Source organism: Sebastes umbrosus, chromosome 10 (assembly GCF_015220745.1).
Source record: "Sebastes umbrosus isolate fSebUmb1 chromosome 10, fSebUmb1.pri, whole genome shotgun sequence".
Lineage (NCBI taxonomy): Eukaryota > Metazoa > Chordata > Actinopteri > Perciformes > Sebastidae > Sebastes > Sebastes umbrosus.
Window position 1 is genome coordinate 34,914,566 of NC_051278.1, and position 20,910 is coordinate 34,935,475.

General features: G+C 49.9%; 1 long non-coding RNA gene across 1 annotated transcript; it reads left to right on the forward strand.

Moving 5' to 3' along the window:
• Positions 1 to 428: 428 nt before the first annotated feature.
• On the forward strand, positions 429 to 20,671 carry LOC119495955. The gene is made up of 3 exons (XR_005208598.1): positions 429 to 438; positions 13,334 to 13,345; positions 20,528 to 20,671. It is a non-coding gene; the product is annotated as an uncharacterized LOC119495955 (long non-coding RNA).
• The last annotated feature ends 239 nt before the right edge of the window (positions 20,672 to 20,910 follow it).

Genomic DNA, 20,910 nt, shown 5'->3' on the forward strand with positions numbered 1-20,910 from the left:
AGTGATATGAAGGAGTGTCATGGAGGAGTGACATGGAGGAGCGACATGGAGGATAGACATGGAGGATTGACATGGAGGATCGACATGGATGGGTGACATGGTGGAGTGACATTGAGGAGTGACATGGAGGATTGACATGGAAGAGCGACATGGAGGAGTGACATGTAGGATCGACATGCAGGAGTGACATGGAGGAGTGACGTTGTTGATCGAAATGAAGGACTGAAATGGAAAAGCTACATGGAGAAGCGACATAGAGGAGCGCAATAGAGGATCGACATGGAGCAGTGACATGGAGCAGGGATTTGGAGGTTTAACAATCTGGAGCTAAATTCTGGAATGACATTCTGGAGTGACATGGAGGAGCGACATTCTGGAGTGACATGGAGGAGCGACATGGAGGATCGATATGAATAAGTGACATGGAGGAGCGACACGGTGGAGTGACATGGAAGACATGGAGCAGTGAAATGGAGGAGCAACATGGAGGATCGACATGGAGGATCGACATGGAGGAGTGACATGGAGTAGCAACATGGAAGAGCGACATGGAGGAACTACATGGAGGAGCAACATGGTAGAGCTACATGGAGGAGTGACATCGCGGAGCGACATGGAGGACTGACATAGAGGAGTGACATGGAGGAGTGATATGGAAGACAGGGAGGAGTGACATGGAGGGTCGACATGGAGGAGTGACATGGAGAATGAATATTGAGGATTGATATTCTCGAGTGACTTTCAGGAGGGACATTCTGGAGTGACATGGAGGTATCGACATTGAGTAGTGACATGGAGGAGTGACAAGAAGGAGCGACACGGAAGAGTGACATGGAGGAGCTACATGGAGGATTGACAGAGAGATGTAACATGAAGGATCTGCATGGAGGAGCTACATGGAGGAGTGACATGGTGGAGTGACATGGAAGAAATGGAGTAGTGACATGGTGGAGCAACATGGAGGATCGAAATGGAGCATCGACATTGAGCAGTGACATGGAGGAGTGACATGGAGGAGCGACATGGTGGAGTGACATGGAGGAGTGACATGTAGGATTGACATGGAGGAGTTACATGGAGGAGTGACGTGGAGGAGCGACATTCTGGAGTGACATGGAGGAGTGAAATGGAGGAGCGACAAGGAGGAGTGACATGGAGGAGTGACATGGTGGAGAGACATGTAGGATCGACATGGAGGAGTGACATGGAGGAGCGACATGGAAGAGCGACATGGAGGAGCAACATAGAGGATTGACATAGAGCTGTAACATGAGCAATGATATGAAGGAGTGAGCTACATGGAGGAGTGACATGGTGGAGTGACATGGAAGTCATGGAGTAGTGAAATGGTGAAGCAACATGGAGGATCGAAATGGAGGATTGACATGGAGTAGTGACATGGAGGAGTGACATGGAAGTGTGACATGGAGGAGTGACATGGAGGATTGACATGGAGGAGTGACATGGAGGAGTGACATGGAGGAGCGACATGGTTGAGTGACATGGAGGAGTGAAATGTAGGATTGACATGGAGGATTTACATGGAGGAGTGACTTGGAAGACAAGGAGGAATGACAAGGAGGAGCGCAATTGATGATCGACATGGAGCAGTGACATGGAGGAGGGACATGGAGGTGGGACATGGAGGAGTGTCATGGAAGAGCGATATGGAGGAGTAACATGTAGGATCGACATGCAGGATTGACATGGAGAAGTGACATGGAGGAGTGTCATGGAAGACATGGAGGAGTGACATGGAGGAATTACTTGGAGAAGTCACAAGAAGGAGGGACATGGAGGAGCGACATGGAGGAGCTACATTCTGGGTTGACATTCTGGAGTGATATTCTGGAGTGACATGTAGGAGTGACATTCTGGAGTGACATGGAGGAGCTACATTCTGGGTTGACATTCTGGAGTGACATTCTGGTGTGACATGTAGGAGTGACATTCTGGAGTGACATGGAGGAGTGACATTCTGGAGTGACATGGAGGAGTAACATGGAGGAACAAGGATGAGCAATATGGTGGGTCGACATGGAGGTGTGACATGGAGTAGCAACTTGTAGGAGTGACATGGAGGATCGACATGGAGGAGTGACATTGAGGCACTCCTCAATGTCGACATTAAGGAGTGACATGGAGGAGAGAATTGGAGGAGGGACAGGGAGGAGGGACATTATGGAGTGACGAGGAGGAGCGACATGGAGGAGTGACATGGAGGAGCAAGGATGAGCGACATGGAGAAGAGACATGGAGGAGCGGCATAAAGCAGTAACATGGAGGATCAACATGGAGGAACGACATGGAGGAGCAAAATGGAGGAGTGACATGGAGGATCAACATGGAGGAGCGACATGGAGTAGCGAAATGGAGGAGTGACATGGAGGAGCGACAAGGAGGAGTGACGTGGATGATTGACATGTAGGAGTGACATGGATGATTGATATGGAGTAGCGACATGGAGGAGCGACATGGAGGATTGATATGGAGTACGGACATGGAGGAGCGACATGGAGGAGTGACATGGAGGAGCGACATTGAGGAGTGACAAGAAGAAGTGACATGGAGGAGTGACATTGAGGAGTGACAAGAAGAAGTGACATGGAGGAGTGACATGGAGGATTGACATGGAGGAGTGACATGGAGGAGTGACATATAGTATCGACATGCAGGAGTGACATGGAGGAGTGACATGGAGGAGTGTCATGGAAGACATGGAATAGTGACATGGAGGAGTTACATTGAGGAGTCACAGGAAGGAGGTACATAGAGGAGCGACATTCTGGAGTGACATGGAGGAGTGACATGGAGGAGCAAGGATGAGGGACATGGTGGATCGACATGGAGGAGTGACATGGAGTATTAACTTGGAGGAGTTACATGGAGAATCGACATGGAGGAGTGACATGGAGGAGTGACATGGAGGAGTGACATTGAGGAGTGACAAGAAGAAGTGACATGGAGGAGTGACATGGAGGAGTGTCATGGAAGACATGGAGTAGTGACATGGAGAAGTTGCATTGAGGAGTCACAGGAAGGAGGGACATAGAGAAGCAACATTCTGGAGTGACATAGAGGAGTGACATGGAGGAGCAAGGATGAGGGACATGGTGGATCGACATGGAGGAGTGACATGGAGTAGCAAGTTGGAGGAGTGACATGGAGGATCGACATGGAGAAGCGACATGGAGGAGCAACATCTAGGATCTACATGGAGGATAGACATGGAGAAGTGACATGGAGGAGCGACATCTAGGATCTACATGGAGGATAGACATGGAGCATCGACATGGAGGAGTGACATTGAGGAGTGACATTAAGGAGTGACATGGAGGAGTGACATGGAGGAGGAAGGATGAACGACATGGAGTATCGACATGGAGTAGAGACATGGAGGAGCGGCATGAAGCAGTTATATGGAGGAGTGACATGGAGGAGCGACATGCAGGATCGACATGGAGGAGTGACATGGAGCAGTGACATGCAGGATCGACATGGAGGAGGGAGATTCTGGATTGACATAGAGTAGCGACATCGAGGAGTGACATGGAGGAGCAAGGATGAGCGACATGGAGGATCGATATGGAGGAGCGACATGTAGGTTCTACATGGAAGAGCAACATGGAGGAGTGAAATGGAGGAGTGACATGGAGGATCGACATGGAGGACTGACATGGAGGAGCGACATGGAGAAGCGACATGAAGGAGTCACATTCTGGAGTGACATTCTGGTGTGACATGGAGGAGCGATATGGAAGAGTAACATGGAGGAGTAAGAATGAGCGACATGGACGATCGACATGGAGGAGTGACATTGAGGACTGTCATGGAGAAGTGACATGGAGGACCAACAAGGATCATTGATATGAAGGAGTGACATGGAGGAGCGACATGGAGGAGTGACATGTAGGATCGACATGCAGAAGTGACATGGAGGAGTGTCATGGAAGACATGGAGGAGTTACATTGAGGAGTCACAGGAAGGAGGGACATGGAGGAGCGACATTCTGGGTTGACATTCTGAAGTGACATGGAGGAGCGACAATCTGGAGTGACATAGAGGAGCGACATGGAGGAGTGACATTGAGCAGTGAATTGTCGGAGTGACATGGAGGAGTGACATGGAGGATCGACATGGAGGACTGACATGGAGGAGCGACATGGAGCAGTGATATGAAGGAGTGTCATGGAGGAGTGACATGGAGGAGCGACATGGAGGATAGATATGGATGGGTGACATGGTGGAGTGACATTGAGGAGTGACATGGAGGATTGACATGGAAGAGCGACATGGTGGAGTGACATGTAGGATCGACATGCAGGAGTGACATGGAGGAGTGACGTTGTTGATCGACATGAAGGACTGAAATGGAAAAGCTACATGGAGAAGCGACATAGAGGAGCGACATGGAGAATCGTCATGGAGGAGTAACATTGAGGAGTGACATTAAGGAGTGACATGGAGAAGTGACATGGAGGTGGGACATGGAGGAGGGAGATTCTGGATTTACATGGAGTAGCGACATGGAGGAGTGACATGGAGGAGCAAGGATGAGCAACATGGAGGATCGACATGGAGGAGCGACATGTAGGTTCTACATGGAAGAGCAAAATGGAGTAGTGAAATGGAGGAGTGACATTGAGTATCGACATGGAGGACTGACATGGAGGAGCGACATGGAGAAGCGACATGGAGGAATTACTTGGAGGAGTCACAGGAAGGAGGGACATGGAGGAGCGACATTCTGGGTTGACATTCTGGATTGACATGGAGGAGCAAGGATGAGCGACATGGTGGATCGATATGGAGGAGTGACATGGAGGATTGATATGGAGGAGTGACATGGAAAAGGTAACATGAAGAGGTAACATGGAGGAGCATCATGGAGGAGTGACATTTAGGACCTACATGGAGGAGCAACATGAAGGAGAGAAATCGAGGAGTGACATGGAGGAGAAACATGGCGTAGTGAGAGGGATGAGTGACATGGGGGATCGACATGGACGAGTGACCTGGAGGAGCGAAATGCAGAAGAAACTTGGAGGAGTGACATGAAGCAGTGACATGGAGGAGTGACTTGGAGGAGGGACATGGAGGAGGGACATGGAGGAGTGACAAGGAGGAGCGACATGAAGGAGTGACATGGAGGAGTGACATGGAGGAGCGACATGGCGGAGTTAGAGGCAGGAGTGACATTCCTGAGTGACATTCTGGAATGACATGGAGGAGCATCACTCTGGACTGACATTGAGAAGCAACATGGAGGAGTGTCATGGAGGAGCAAAGCGGAGCGACATGGAAGATCGACATTGAGGACTGTCATGAAGGAGTGACATGGAGGATCGAAATAGAGCAGTGATATGAAGGAGTAACATAGAAGAACGACATGGAGGATAGACATGGAGGATTGACATGGACGAGCGACATGGAGGAGTGACATGTGGGATCGACATGCAGGAGTGACATGGATGAGTGACATGGAGGATTGTCATGGAAGACATGGAGGAGTGACATGGAGGAGTTACATGGAGGAGTTACATGGAGGTGTCACAGGAAGGAGGGACATGGAGGAGCGACATTCTGGGTTGACATTCTGGAGTGACATGGAGGAGCAAGGATGAGCAAGGATGAGCGACATGGTGGATCAACATGGAGGAGAGACATGGAGTAGCAACTTGGAGGAGTGACATGAAGGAGGGACATGGAGGAGCTACATTCTGGGTTGACATTCTGTAGTGACATTCTGGAGTGACATGTAGGAGTGACATGGAGGAGCAACTTGGAGGAGTGACATGAAGGATCGACATGGAGAAGCGACATGGAGGAGCGACATCTAGGATCTACATGGAGGAGCAACATGGAGGAGTGACATGGAGCATCGACATGGAGGAGTCACATTGAGGAGTGATATGCAGGATCGACATGAAGGATTGACATGGAGGAGCGACATTGAGGAGTGACATTTAGGATCGACATGCAGGAGTGACATGGAGGAGTGTCATGGAAGACATGGAGTAGTGACATGGAGGAGTTACATTGAGGAGTCACAGGAATGAGGGACATGGAGGAGCGACATTCTGGGTTGACATTCTGAAGTGACATGGAGGAGCGACATTCTGGAGTGACATAGAGGAGCAACATGGAGGAGTGACATTGAGCAGTGACATGTCGGAGTGACATGGAGGAGTGACATGGAAGATCGACATGGAGGAGTGACACGGAAGACATGGATGAGTGACATGGAGGAGCGACATGTATGATCGACATAGAGGATTGACATAGAGGATCAACATGGAGGAGTGACATGAATGATCAACATGGAGGATCGAGATGGAGGAGTGACATGGAGGGACAAGGAGGAGTGACATACTGGAGTGACATTCTTGAGTGACATTCTGGAATGACATGGAGGAGCGAAATTCTGGAGTGACATGGAGCAGTGACATGGAAGAGCGACATGGAGGAGTGACATGTAGGATCGACATGCAGGAGTGACATGGAGGAGTGTCATGGAAGACACGGAGGAGTGACATGGAGGAATTACTTGGAGGAGTCACAGGAAGGAGGGACATGGATGAGCGACATAATGGGTTGACATTCTGGATTGACATGGAGGAATGACATGGAGGACCAAGGATGAGCAAGGATGAGCGACATGGTGGATCGACATGGAGGAGAGACATGGAGTAGCAACTTGGAGGAGTGACATGGAGGATCGACATGGAGAAGCTACATGGAGGAGTGACATGGAGGATCGACATGGAGAAGCTACATGGAGGAGTGACATCTAGGATCTACATGGAGGAGCAACATGGATCATCGACATGGAGGAGTGACATTGAGGAGTGACATGCAGGATCGACATGGAGTAGTGACATGGAGGATCGACATGGAGGACTGACATGGAGGAGCGACATGGAGCAGTGATATGTGGCATGGAGGAGTGACATGGAGGAGCGATATGGGGGATAGACATGGAAGATTGACATGGAGGAACAACATGGAGGTGTGACATGTAGGATCGACATGCAGGAGTTACATGGAGGTGTGACATGGAAGAGTAACATGGAGGAGTAAGGATGAACGACATGGACGATCGACATGGAGGAGTGACATGGAGCAGTGACATGGAGAAGTGACATGGAGCAGTGATATGAAGGAGTGGCATTGAGGAGTGACATGGAGGAGCGACATGGAGGATAGACATGGAGGATTGACATGGAGGAACAACATGGAGGAGTGACATGTAGGATCGACATGCAGGAGTGACATGGAGTGACAGGAGGAGTGTCATGGAAGACACAGGAAGGAGGGACAAGGAGGAGCAAGGATGAGCAACATGGAGGATCGACATAGAGGAGCGACATGGAGAATCGACATGGAGGAGTGACATTGAGGAGTGACATTAAGGAGTGACATTGAGGAGTGTCATGGAAGACATGGAGTAGTGACATGGAGGAGTTACATTGAGGAGTCACAGGAAGGATTGACATGGAGGAGTGACATTGAGGAAAGACATGGATAAGTGACATGGAGGATCGACATGGAGTAGTGATATGAAGGAATGACATGGATGACTGAAATGGAGGAGCGACATGGAGGATAGACATGGAGGAGAGCCATCTAGGATCTACATGGATGAGCAACATGGAGGAGTGACATGGAGGATTGACATGGAGGAGCGACAAGGAGGAGTGACATGTAGGATTGACATGCAGGAGTGGCATGGATGAGTGACATGGAGGATTGTCATGGAAGACATGGAGGAGTGACATGGAGGAGTTACATGGAGTAGTTATATGGAGGAGTCACAGGAAGGAGGGACAAGGAGGAGCGACATTCTGGGTTGACATTCTGGAGTGACATGGAGGAGTGACATGGAGGAGCGACAAGCAGGATCAACATGGAGGAGTGACATGGAGGAGGAAGGAGGAGCGACATGGAGGAGTGACATGGAGGATCAACATGGAAGAGCGACATGGAGGAGCAAAATGGAGGAGTGACACGGAGGAGCGCCAAGGAGGAGTGAAATGAATGATAGACATGGAGAAGTGACATGGATTATCGACACGGAGGAGTGACATGGATGATCGACATGGAGGAGCGACATGGAGGATTGATATGGAGGAGTGACATGGAGGAGTGACTTGGAGGAGGTCAAAGGAGGAGGGACATTTTGGAGTGACAAGGAGGAGCGACATGGAGGATCGACATGGAGTAGAGACATGGAGGAGCGACATGCAGGATCGACATGGAGGAGGGAGATTCTGGATTGACATGGAGTAGCGGCATCGAGGAGTGACATGGAGGAGAAAGGATGAGCAACATGGAGGAGTGACATGGAGGATCAACATGGAGGAGCGACATGGAGGAGCGACATGGAGGAGTGACATGGAGGAGTAACATTCTGGAGTTAAATTTTGGAGTGACATTCCGGAGTGTCATGGAGGAGCAAAATTCTGGAGTGACATGGAAGAACGACATGGAGGAGTGATATAGAGGAGCAAGGAGGAGCGACATAGAGGATAAACATGGAGGAGTGACTAGGAGGAGAATCATAGAAGAGTTACATGGAAGAGCTACATGAGGAGCAACATCACGGAGTGACTGGGAGGACTGACATGGAGGAATGACATTCTGGAGGAACATGGAGGAGCGACATTCTGGAGTGACATGGAGGAGCGACATGGAAGTTCGACATGTAGGAGTGACTTGGAGGAGTGATATGGAGGAGTGACACGTAGGAGAGACATGGAGGATTGACATTAGTAGCTACATAGTGGATCGACATGGAGGAACAACAAGGTGGATCGACATGGAGGAGTGACATGGAGGAGTGACATGGTAGAGATGGAGGAGTGACATGGAGGAGAGACATGGAAGATCGACATGGAGGATCAACATGGAGGAGTGAAATGGTAGAGATGGAGGAGAGACATGGAAGATCGACATGGAGGATCATCATGGAAAAGTAACATGGATGAGTGACAAGAGGAGCATCATGGAGGAGCAACATGGAGCATCGACATGGAGGAGCAACGTGGAGGAGGGAGATTCTGGATTGACATGGAGTAGCGGCATCGAGGAGTGACATGGAGGAGAAAGGATGAGCAACATGGAGGAGTGACATGGAGGATCTACATGGATGGCTGACATTGAGTATTAACATGGAGAAAGGACATGGAGGAGTGACATTATTGAATGACATGGAGGAGGGACATGGAGGAGTGACATTCTGGAGTTAAATTTTGGAGTGACATTTCGGACTAACATGTAGGAGCGACATTATGGAGTGACATGGAGGAGATATATGGAGGAGCAAGGAGGAGCGACATGGAGGATCAACATGGAGTAGTGACATGGAGGAGCGACAATGAGGAGTGACATGGAAGACATGGAGGAGTGACATGGAGGAACAACATGGTGAATCGACATGGAGGATGGACATGGAGGAGTGACATTCTGGAGTGACATGGAGGAGCAACATGGAGGAATAACATGGAAGACATGGAGTAGTGACATGGAGGATCGAAATAGAGGATTGAAATGTAGGAGGGACATGGAGGAGTGACATTGAGGAGCGACATGGAGGAGTGACCGGGAGGAGTGACATTCTGGAGTGACATTCTGGAGGGACATTCTGGAGCGACATGGAAGATCGACATGGAGGATTAACATGAAGGATCTACATGGAGGAGCGACATGGAGGAGGTACATGATGGAGTGACGTGGAAGACATGGAGGAGTGACATGGAGTAGCAACATGGAGGAGTGACATGGAGGAGTGACAAGGAGGAGCGACATGAAGGAGTAACAAGTAGGAGCAACATTTTGGAGTGTCATGTAGGATCAACATGGAGGAGTGACATGGAGGAGTGTCATGGAAGACAAGGAGTAGTGACATGGAGGAGTGACAATGAGCAGTGACATGTTGGCGTGACAGGGAGAAGTGACATGGAAGATCGACATGGAGGAGTGACAAGGAAGACATGGATGAGTGACATGGAGAAGCGACATGTAGGATCAACATAGAGGATCGACATGTAGGATCGACATGGAGGAGTGAAATGAAAGATCAACATCAGGATCGAGATGGAGGAGTGACATGGAGGAGCAAGGAGGATCGATATGGAGCAGCGATATGAAGGAGTGACATGGAGGAGTGACATGGAGGAGCGACATGGAGGAGTGACATGTAGGATCGACATGCAGGAGTGACATGGAGGTGTGACAAGGAGGAGTGTTATGGAAGACATGGAGGTGTGACATTGAGGAATTACATGGAGGAGTCACAGGAAAGAGGGACATGGAGGAGCGACATTCTAGGTTGACATTCTAGATTGATATTCTAGAGTGACATGGAGGAGCGAAATTCTGGAGTGACATGGAGGAGTGACAAGGAGGAGCAAGGATGAGCGACATGGTGGATCGACATGGAAGAGTGACATAGAGGATCACCATGGAGGAGTGCCATGGAGGAGCAAGGCGGAGCAACATGGAAGATCGACATTGAGGACTGTCATGGAGGAGTGACATGGAGGAGTGACATGGATGCGACATTGAGAAGTGTCATGGAGGAGTGACATGGAGGAGAAACTTGGAGGAGCGACAGGGATGATTGACATGGAGGAGCAAGGATTAGCGACATTGAGGATCCACATGGAGGAGTGACATGGAGGAGTGAAATTGAGGAGCGACATGGAGGATAAACATGGAGGATTGACATGGAGGAGTGACATGGAGCAGCGACATGGAGGAGTGACATGTAGGATCAACATGCAGGAGTGGCATGGATGAGTGACATGGAGGATTGTCATGGAAGACATGGAGGAGTGACATGGAGGAGTTACATGGAGAAGTTATATGGAGGAGTCAGGAAGGAGGGACAAAGAGGAGCGACATTCTGGGTTGACATTCTGGAGTGACATGGAGGAGTGACATGGAGGAGTTACATTGAGGAGTCACAGGAAGGAGGGACATAGAGGAGCAACATTCTGGAGTGACATGGAGGAGTGACATGGAGGAGCAAGGATGAGGGACATGGTGATCGACATGGAGGAGTGACATGGAGTAGCAAGTTGGAGGAGTGACATGGAGGATCGACATGGAGAAGCGACATGGAGGAGCGACATATAGGATCTACATGGAGTAGCAACATGGAGGATCGACATAGAGGAGTGACATGGAGGAGGAAGGAGGAGCGACATGGAGGAGCGACAAGGAGGAGTGACATGGATGATCGACATGGAGGATTAACATGAAGGATCTACATGGAGGAGCGACATGGAGGAGGTACATGAGGGAGTGACGTGGAAGACATGGAGGAGTGACATGGAGTAGCAACATGGAGGAGTGACATGGAGGAGTGACAAGGAGGAGCAACATGAAGGAGTAACAAGTAGGAGCAACATGGTGGAGTGTCATGTAGGATCAACATGGAGGAGTGACATGGAGGAGTGACATGGTAGAAATGGAGGAGTGACATGGAGGAGAGACGTGGAAGATAGACATGGAGGATCGACATGGAGGAATAACATGGAGTGACAAGGAGGAGTAACAAGGGGCATGGAGGATCGACATGGAGGAGTGACATGGAGGAGGAAGGAGGAGCGACATGGAGGAGCGACAAGGAGGAGTGACATGGATGATCGACATGGAGGAGCGACATGGAGGATTGAAATGGAGGAGTGAGATGGAGGAGCGACATGGAGGAGTGACATGGAGGAGCGACAAGGAGGAGTGACATGGATGATCGACATGGAGGAGTGACATGGATGATCGACATGGAGGAGCGACATGGAGGATTGATATGGAGGATCGACATGGAGGAGTGACATTGAGGAGTGACAAGAAGAAGTGACATGGAGGAGTGACATGGCGGATTTACATGGAGGAGCGACATGGAGGAGTGACATGTAGGATCGACATGCAGGAGTGACATGGAGGAGTGACATGGAGGAGTTACATTGAGGAGTCACAGGAAGGAGGGACATAGAGGAGCGACATTCTGGAGTGACATGGAGGAGCAAGGATTAGGGACATGGGGGATCGACATGGAGGAGTGACATGGAGTATTAACTTGGAGGAGTGACATGGAGGATCGACATGGAGGAGTGACATGGAGGAGGAAGGAGGAGCGAAATGGAGGAGCGACAAGGAGGAGTGACATGGATGATCGACATGGTGGAGTGACAGGAAGTAGGGACATGGAGGAGCGACATTCTGTGTTGACATTCTGGAGTGACATTTTGGAGTGACATGGAGGAGAGACATGGAGGAGCACGAATGAGCAAGGATGAGAGACATGGTGGATCGACATGGAGGAGAGACATGGAGTAGCAACTTGGAGTAGTGACATGAGGGAGGGACAAGGAGGAGCTACATACTGGGTGACATTCTGGAGTGACATTCTGGAGTGACATGTAGGAGTGACATTCTGGAGTGACATGGAGGAGTGACATGGAGGAGAAAGGATAAGGGACATGGTGGATCGACATGGAGGAGTGATATTGAGGAGTGACATTAATGATTACATAGCAGAGTGACTTGGAGGAGGGACATGGAGGAGGGACATGGAGGAGTGACAAGGAGCAGCAACATAGAGGAGTGACATGGAGGAGCAAGGATGTGCGACATGGAGGATAAACATGGCGTAGAAAAATGGAGGAGCGGCATGAAGCAGTGACATGGAGGACCCACATGCAGGATCGACATGGAGGAGTGACATGGAGCAGTGACTTGCAGGATCGACATGGAGGAGTGACATGGAGTATCAACATGGAGGAGCGAAATGAAGGAGTGACATGGAGGATAAACATGGAGGAGCGACATGGAGGAGTGACATGGATGATCGACATGGAGGAGCGACAGGGAGGATTGATATGGATTATCGACATGGAGGAGTGACATGGAGGATCAACATGGAGGAGCGACATGGAGGAGCGAAATGGAGGAGTGACATGAAGGATCAACATGGAGGAGCGACATGGAGGAGAGAAATGGAGGAGTGACATGGAGGAGCGACAAGGAGGAGTGACATTGTTAATCGATATGGAGGACTGAAATGGAAAAGCTACATGGAGAAGCGACATAGAGGAGCGACATGGAGAATCGACATGGAGGAGTGACATTGAGGAGTGACATTAAGGATTGACATGGAGAAGTGACATGGAGGAGGGACATGGAGAAGGGACATTCTGGATTAACATGGAGTAGCGACATCGAGGAGTGACATGGAGGAGCAAGAATGAGCAACATGGAGGATCGACATTGAGGAGCGACATATAGGAGCGACATGGAGAATTGACATGGAGGAGTGACATTGAGGAGTGACATTAAGTAGTGACATTGAGAATTGACATGGAGGAGTGACATTGAGGATTGACATTAAGTAGTGACATTGAGGAGTGTCATGGAAGACATGGAGTAGTGACATGGAGGTGTTACATTGAGGAGTCACAGGAAGGAGGGACATAGAGGAGCAACATTCTGGAGTGACATGGAGGAGTGACATGGAGTATTAAATTGGAGGAGTGACATGGAGGATTTACATGGAGGAGTGACATGGAGGAGGAAGGAGGAGCGAAATGGAGGAGCGACAAGGAGGAGTGACATGGATGATCGACATGGAGGAGTGACAGGAAGTAGGGACATGGAGGAGTGACATGGATGCGACATTGAGAAGTGTCATGGAGGAGTGACATGGAGGAGAAACTTGGAGGAGCGACAGGGATGATTGACATGGAGGAGCAAGGATTAGCGACATTGAGGATCCACATGGAGGAGTGACATGGAGGAGTGAAATTGAGGAGCGACATGGAGGATAAACATGGAGGATTGACATGGAGGAGTGACATGGAGCAGCGACATGGAGGAGTGACATGTAGGATCAACATGCAGGAGTGGCATGGATGAGTGACATGGAGGATTGTCATGGAAGACATGGAGGAGTGACATGGAGGAGTTACATGGAGAAGTTATATGGAGGAGTCAGGAAGGAGGGACAAAGAGGAGCGACATTCTGGGTTGACATTCTGGAGTGACATGGAGGAGTGACATGGAGGAGTTACATTGAGGAGTCACAGGAAGGAGGGACATAGAGGAGCAACATTCTGGAGTGACATGGAGGAGTGACATGGAGGAGCAAGGATGAGGGACATGGTGATCGACATGGAGGAGTGACATGGAGTAGCAAGTTGGAGGAGTGACATGGAGGATCGACATGGAGAAGCGACATGGAGGAGCGACATATAGGATCTACATGGAGTAGCAACATGGAGGATCGACATAGAGGAGTGACATGGAGGAGGAAGGAGGAGCGACATGGAGGAGCGACAAGGGGGAATGACATGGATGATCGACATGGAGGATTAACATGAAGGATCTACATGGAGGAGCGACATGGAGGAGGTACATGAGGGAGTGACGTGGAAGACATGGAGGAGTGACATGGAGTAGCAACATGGAGGAGTGACATGGAGGAGTGACAAGGAGGAGCAACATGAAGGAGTAACAAGTAGGAGCAACATGGTGGAGTGTCATGTAGGATCAACATGGAGGAGTGACATGGAGGAGTGACATGGTAGAAATGGAGGAGTGACATGGAGGAGAGACGTGGAAGATAGACATGGAGGATCGACATGGAGGAATAACATGGAGTGACGAGGAGGAGTAACAAGGGGCATGGAGGATCGACATGGAGGAGTGACATGGAGGAGGAAGGAGGAGCGACATGGAGGAGCGACAAGGAGGAGTGACATGGATGATCGACATGGAGGAGCGACATGGAGAATTGAAATGGAGGAGTGAGATGGAGGAGCGACATGGAGGAGTGACATGGAGGAGCGACAAGGAGGAGTGACATGGATGATCGACATGGAGGAGTGACATGGATGATCGACATGGAGGAGCGACATGGAGGATTGAAATGGAGGATCGACATGGAGGAGTGACATTGAGGAGTTACAAGAAGAAGTGACATGGAGGAGTGACATGGCGGATTTACATGGAGGAGCGACATGGAGGAGTGACATGTAGGATCGACATGCAGGAGTGACATGGAGGAGTGACATGGAAGACATTGAGGAGTCACAGGAAGGAGGGACATAGAGGAGCGACATTCTGGAGTGACATGGAGGAGCAAGGATTAGGGACATGGGGGATCGACATGGAGGAGTGACATGGAGTATTAACTTGGAGGAGTGACATGGAGGATTTACATGGAGGAGTGACATGGAGGAGGAAGGAGGAGCGAAATGGAGGAGCGACAAGGAGGAGTGACATGGATGATCGACATGGTGGAGTGACAGGAAGTAGGGACATGGAGGAGCGACATTCTGTGTTGACATTCTGGAGTGACATTTTGGAGTGACATGGAGGAGAGACATGGAGGAGCACGAATGAGCAAGGATGAGAGACATGGTGGATCGACATGGAGGAGAGACATGGAGTAGCAACTTGGAGTAGTGACATGAGGGAGGGACAAGGAGGAGCTACATACTGGGTGACATTCTGGAGTGACATTCTGGAGTGACATGTAGGAGTGACATTCTGGAGTGACATGGAGGAGTGACATGGAGGAGAAAGGATAAGGGACATGGTGGATCGACATGGAGGAGTGACATTGAGGAGTGACATTAATGATTACATAGCAGAGTGACTTGGAGGAGGGACATGGAGGAGGGACATGGAGGAGTGACAAGGAGCAGCAACATAGAGGAGTGACATGGAGGAGCAAGGATGTGCGACATGGAGGATAAACATGGCGTAGAAAAATGGAGGAGCGGCATGAAGCAGTGACATGGAGGACCCACATGCAGGATCGACATGGAGGAGTGACATGGAGCAGTGACTTGCAGGATCGACATGGAGGAGTGACATGGAGTATCAACATGGAGGAGCGAAATGGAGGAGTGACATGGAGGATAGACATGGAGGAGTGACATGGAGGAGTGACATGGATGATCGACATGGAGGAGCGACAGGGAGGATTGATATGGATTATCGACATGGAGGAGTGACATGGAGGATCAACATGGAGGAGCGACATGGAGGAGCGAAATGGAGGAGTGACATGAAGGATCAACATGGAGGAGCGACATGGAGGAGAGAAATGGAGGAGTGACATGGAGGAGCGACAAGGAGGAGTGACATTGTTAATCGATATGGAGGACTGAAATGGAAAAGCTACATGGAGAAGCGACATAGAGGAGCGACATGGAGAATCGACATGGAGGAGTGACATTGAGGAGTGACATTAAGGATTGACATGGAGAAGTGACATGGAGGAGGGACATGGAGAAGGGACATTCTGGATTAACATGGAGTAGCGACATCGAGGAGTGACATGGAGGAGCAAGGATGAGCAACATGGAGGATCGACATTGAGGAGCGACATATAGGAGCGACATGGAGAATTGACATGGAGGAGTGACATTGAGGAGTGACATTAAGTAGTGACATTGAGAATTGACATGGAGGAGTGACATTGAGGATTGACATTAAGTAGTGACATTGAGGAGTGTCATGGAAGACATGGAGTAGTGACATGGAGGTGTTACATTGAGGAGTCACAGGAAGGAGGGACATAGAGGAGCAACATTCTGGAGTGACATGGAGGAGTGACATGGAGTATTAAATTGGAGGAGTGACATGGAGGATTTACATGGAGGAGTGACATGGAGGAGGAAGGAGGAGCGAAATGGAGGAGCGACAAGGAGGAGTGACATGGATGATCGACATGGAGGAGTGACAGGAAGTAGGGACATGGAGGAGCGACATTCTGTGTTGACATTCTGGAGTGACATTTTGGAGTGACATGGAGGAGAGACATGGAGGAGCAAGAATGAGCAAGGATGAGAGACATGGTGGATCGACATGGAGGAGAGACATGGAGTAGTGACATGAGGGAGGGACAAGGAGGAGCTACATACTGGGTGACATTCTGGAGTGACATTCTGGAGTGACATGTAGGAGTGACATTCTGGAGTGACATGGAGGAGTGACATGGAGGAGAAACGATAAGGGACATGGTGGATCGACATGGAGGAGTGATATTGAGGAGTGACATTAATGATTACATAGCAGAGTGACTTGGAGGAGGGACATGGAGAAGGGACATGGAGGAGTGACAAGGAGCAGCAACATAGAGGAGTGACATGGAGGAGCAAGGATGTGCGACATGGAGGATAAACATGGCGTAGAAAAATGGAGGAGCGGCATGAAGCAGTGACATGGAGGACCCACATGCAGGATCGACATGGAGGAGTGACATGGAGCAGTGACTTGCAGGATCGACATGGAGGAGTGACATGGAGTATCAACATGGAGGAGCGAAATGAAGGAGTGACATGGAGGATAAACATGGAGGAGCGACATGGAGGAGTGACATGGATGATCGACATGGAGGAGCGACAGGGAGGATTGACATGGAGGAGCGACATGGAGGAGTGACATGTAGGATCGACATGCAGGAGTGACATGGAGGAGTGACATGGAGGAGTGTCATGGAAGACATGGAGTAGTGACATGGAGGAGTTACATTGAGGAGTCACAGGAAGGAGGGACATAGAGGAGCGACATTCTGGAGTGACATGGAGGAGTGACATTGAGGAGAAAGGATAAGGGACATTGTGGATTGACATGGAGTATTAACTTGGAGGAGTGACATGGAGGATCGACATGGAGGAGTGACATGGAGGAGGAAGGAGGAACGACATGGAGGAGCGACAAGGAGGATTGACATGGATGATCGACATGGAGGAGTGACAGGAAGTAGGGACATGGAGGAGCAACATTCTGGGTTGACATTCTGGAGTGACATGGAGGAGTCACATGGAGGAGCAAGAATGAGCAAGGATGAGCGACATGGTGGATCGACATGGAGGATTGACAAGGAAGACAAGGATGAGTGACATGGAGGAGCGACATGTAGGATCGTCATAGAGGATCGACATGTAGGATAGACATGGAGGAGTGAAATGAAGGATCAACATCGGGCTCGAGATGGAGGAGTGACATGGAGGATCGACAAGGAGGAGAGACATGGAGTAGCAACTTGGAGTAGTGACATGAGGGAGGGACAAGGAGGAGCTACATAATGGGTGACATTCTGGAGTGACATTCTGGAGTGACATGTAGGAGTGACATTCTGGAGTGACATGGAGGAGTGACATGTAGGAGCAAGGATGAGTGACATGGTGGGTCGACATGGAGGATTGACATGGAGAAGCAACATTGAGGAGCGACATCTGGGATCTACATAGAGGAGCAACATGGAGGAGTGACATGGAGGAGTGACATGGAGGATCGACATGGAGGAGTGACATTGAGGAGTGACATTAAGGAGTGACATGGCAGAGTGACTTGGAGGAGGGACATGGAGGAGGGACATGGAGGAGCAAGGATGAGCGACATGGAGGATCGACATGGAGTAGAGACATGGAGGAGCGGCATGAAGCAGTGACATGGAGGAGTGACATGGAGGAGCCACATGCAGGATCTACATGGAGGAGTGACATGGAGCAATGACTTTCAGGATAGACATGGAGGAGTGACATGGAGGATCAACATGGAGGAGCAACATGGAGGAGTGACATGGAGGAGCGACATGGAGGAGCGACATGGAGGAGTGACATGGAGTAGCAAGTTGGAGGAGTGACATGGAGGATCGACATGGAGAAGCGACATGGAGGAGCGACATCTAGGATCTACATGGAGGAGCAACATGGAGGATCAACATGGAGGAGTGACATGGAGGAGGAAGGAGGAGCGACATGGATGAGTGACATGGAGGATCAACATGGAAGAGTGACTTGGAGGAGCGAAATGGAGGAGTGACATGGAGGAGCACCAAGGAGGAGTGAAATGGATGATAGACATGGAGAAGTGACATGGATGATCGACACGAAGGAGCGACATTGAGGATTGAGATGGAGGAGCAACATGGAGGAGCGACATGGAGGACTGACATGGGGGAGCGACAAGGAGGAGTGACATGGATGATCGACATGGAGGATTGATATGGAGGAGTGACATGGAGGAGCGACATGGAGGAGTGACATGGAGGAGCGACAAGGAGGAGTGACAATGATGATCGACATGGAGGAGTGACATGGAATGATCGACATGGAGGAGCGACATGGAGGATTGATATGGAGGAGCGACATGGAGGAGCGACATGGAGGAGTGACATGGAGGAGCGACATGGAGGATAGACATGGAGGATTGACATGGAGGATAGACATGGAGGATTGACATGGAGGAGCGACATGGAGGAGTGACATGTAGGATCGACATGCAGGGGTGACATGGAGGAGTGACATGGAGGATCGACATGGAGAAGCGACATGGAGGAGCGACATCTAGGATCTACATGGAGGAGCAACATGGAGGATCGACATGGAGGAGTGACATGGAGGAGGAAGGAGGAGCGACATGGATGAGTGACATGGAGGATCAACATGGAAGAGTGACTTGGAGGAGCGAAATGGAGGAGTGACATGGAGGAGCACCAAGGAGGAGTGAAATGGATGATAGACATGGAGAAGTGACATGGATGATCCACACGGAGGAGCGACATTGAGGATTGAGATGGAGGAGCAACATGGAGGAGCGACAAGGAGGACTGACATGGGGGAGCGACAAGGAGGAGTGACATGGATGATCGACATGGAGGAGCGACATGAAGGATTGATATGGAGGAGTGACATGGAGGAGCGACATGGAGGAGTGACATGGAGGAGCGACAAGGAGGAGTGACATGGATGATCGACATGGAGGAGTGACATGGAATGATCGACATGGAGGAGCGACATGGAGGATTGATATGGAGGAGCGACATGGAGGAGCGACATGGAGGAGTGACATGGAGGAGCGACATGGAGGATAGACATGGAGGATTGACATGGAGGAGCGACATGGAGGAGTGACATGTAGGATCGACATGCAGGGGTGACATGGAGGAGTGACATGGAGGAGTGTCATGGAAGACAAGGAGTAGTGACATGGAGGAGTGACATGGATGATTGACATGGAGGAGCAAGGATAAGCGACATGGAGGATCGACATGGAGGAGTGACATGGAGGAGTGACATGGAGGATTGACATGGAGGAGCGACATGGAGGAGTGACATGTAGGATCGACATGCAGGAGTGACATGGAGGAGTGACATTGTTGGAAATATATCATGATAAAACTGTTGTTGTGTAACAAACTTAATTATGTTGTGAGTTTAGCGAGTTTAGTGTTAAATACTAGGCTTAGACTGTCTACAGATAATTGACTAATGTAAGACGGGGCAAGAATGATCACCTGGATTATCTCGTGATGGAATGTTGAGTGGGCCTGTACAAAGAGCAGTTGCAAGGTCAAAAGGGCATTGGGGGTAAAACCGGAAGGGGGAAGGGACAGGATGTTCGTGCAGACCCAAGGTTGTAAAAGATGGAGTCAGACATAGGATGGAAAAGTATTGGTTCTGCTAAAAGCCTGACCCCTCCCCCAGGGTGAGCCTGCTGTGTATAAAGTTAAATGTATAGCAGAGATCGGGGTTCATTCTCTGCGAACTGACAACCGTGTTGCATGGTATCAGGGACACATTGATGAATCCAGAACTTCTGTAATAACTCTGTGCAACTTTGATGAGTATATCTTCGGAATAAATTGATACTGATTATGCTTTAAACTTACTTGTATTTGTTTATGATTTACTCTGAGCTTGCAGCTGCTTAGAAGATAAACCAACACGCATGAAGGTGACGACTCCCTGAGGGGAATTCCTTCAAATTGGTGACCCCGACGTGATCTTCAGAAAGAGTGACGCGAGCCAGAGACTGGACGACTCAGTGAGAGAGAGAATAAGGGATCCCTGACTACAAGGCAAAAGGTAAGCAGAACCTGTTAAATCAAA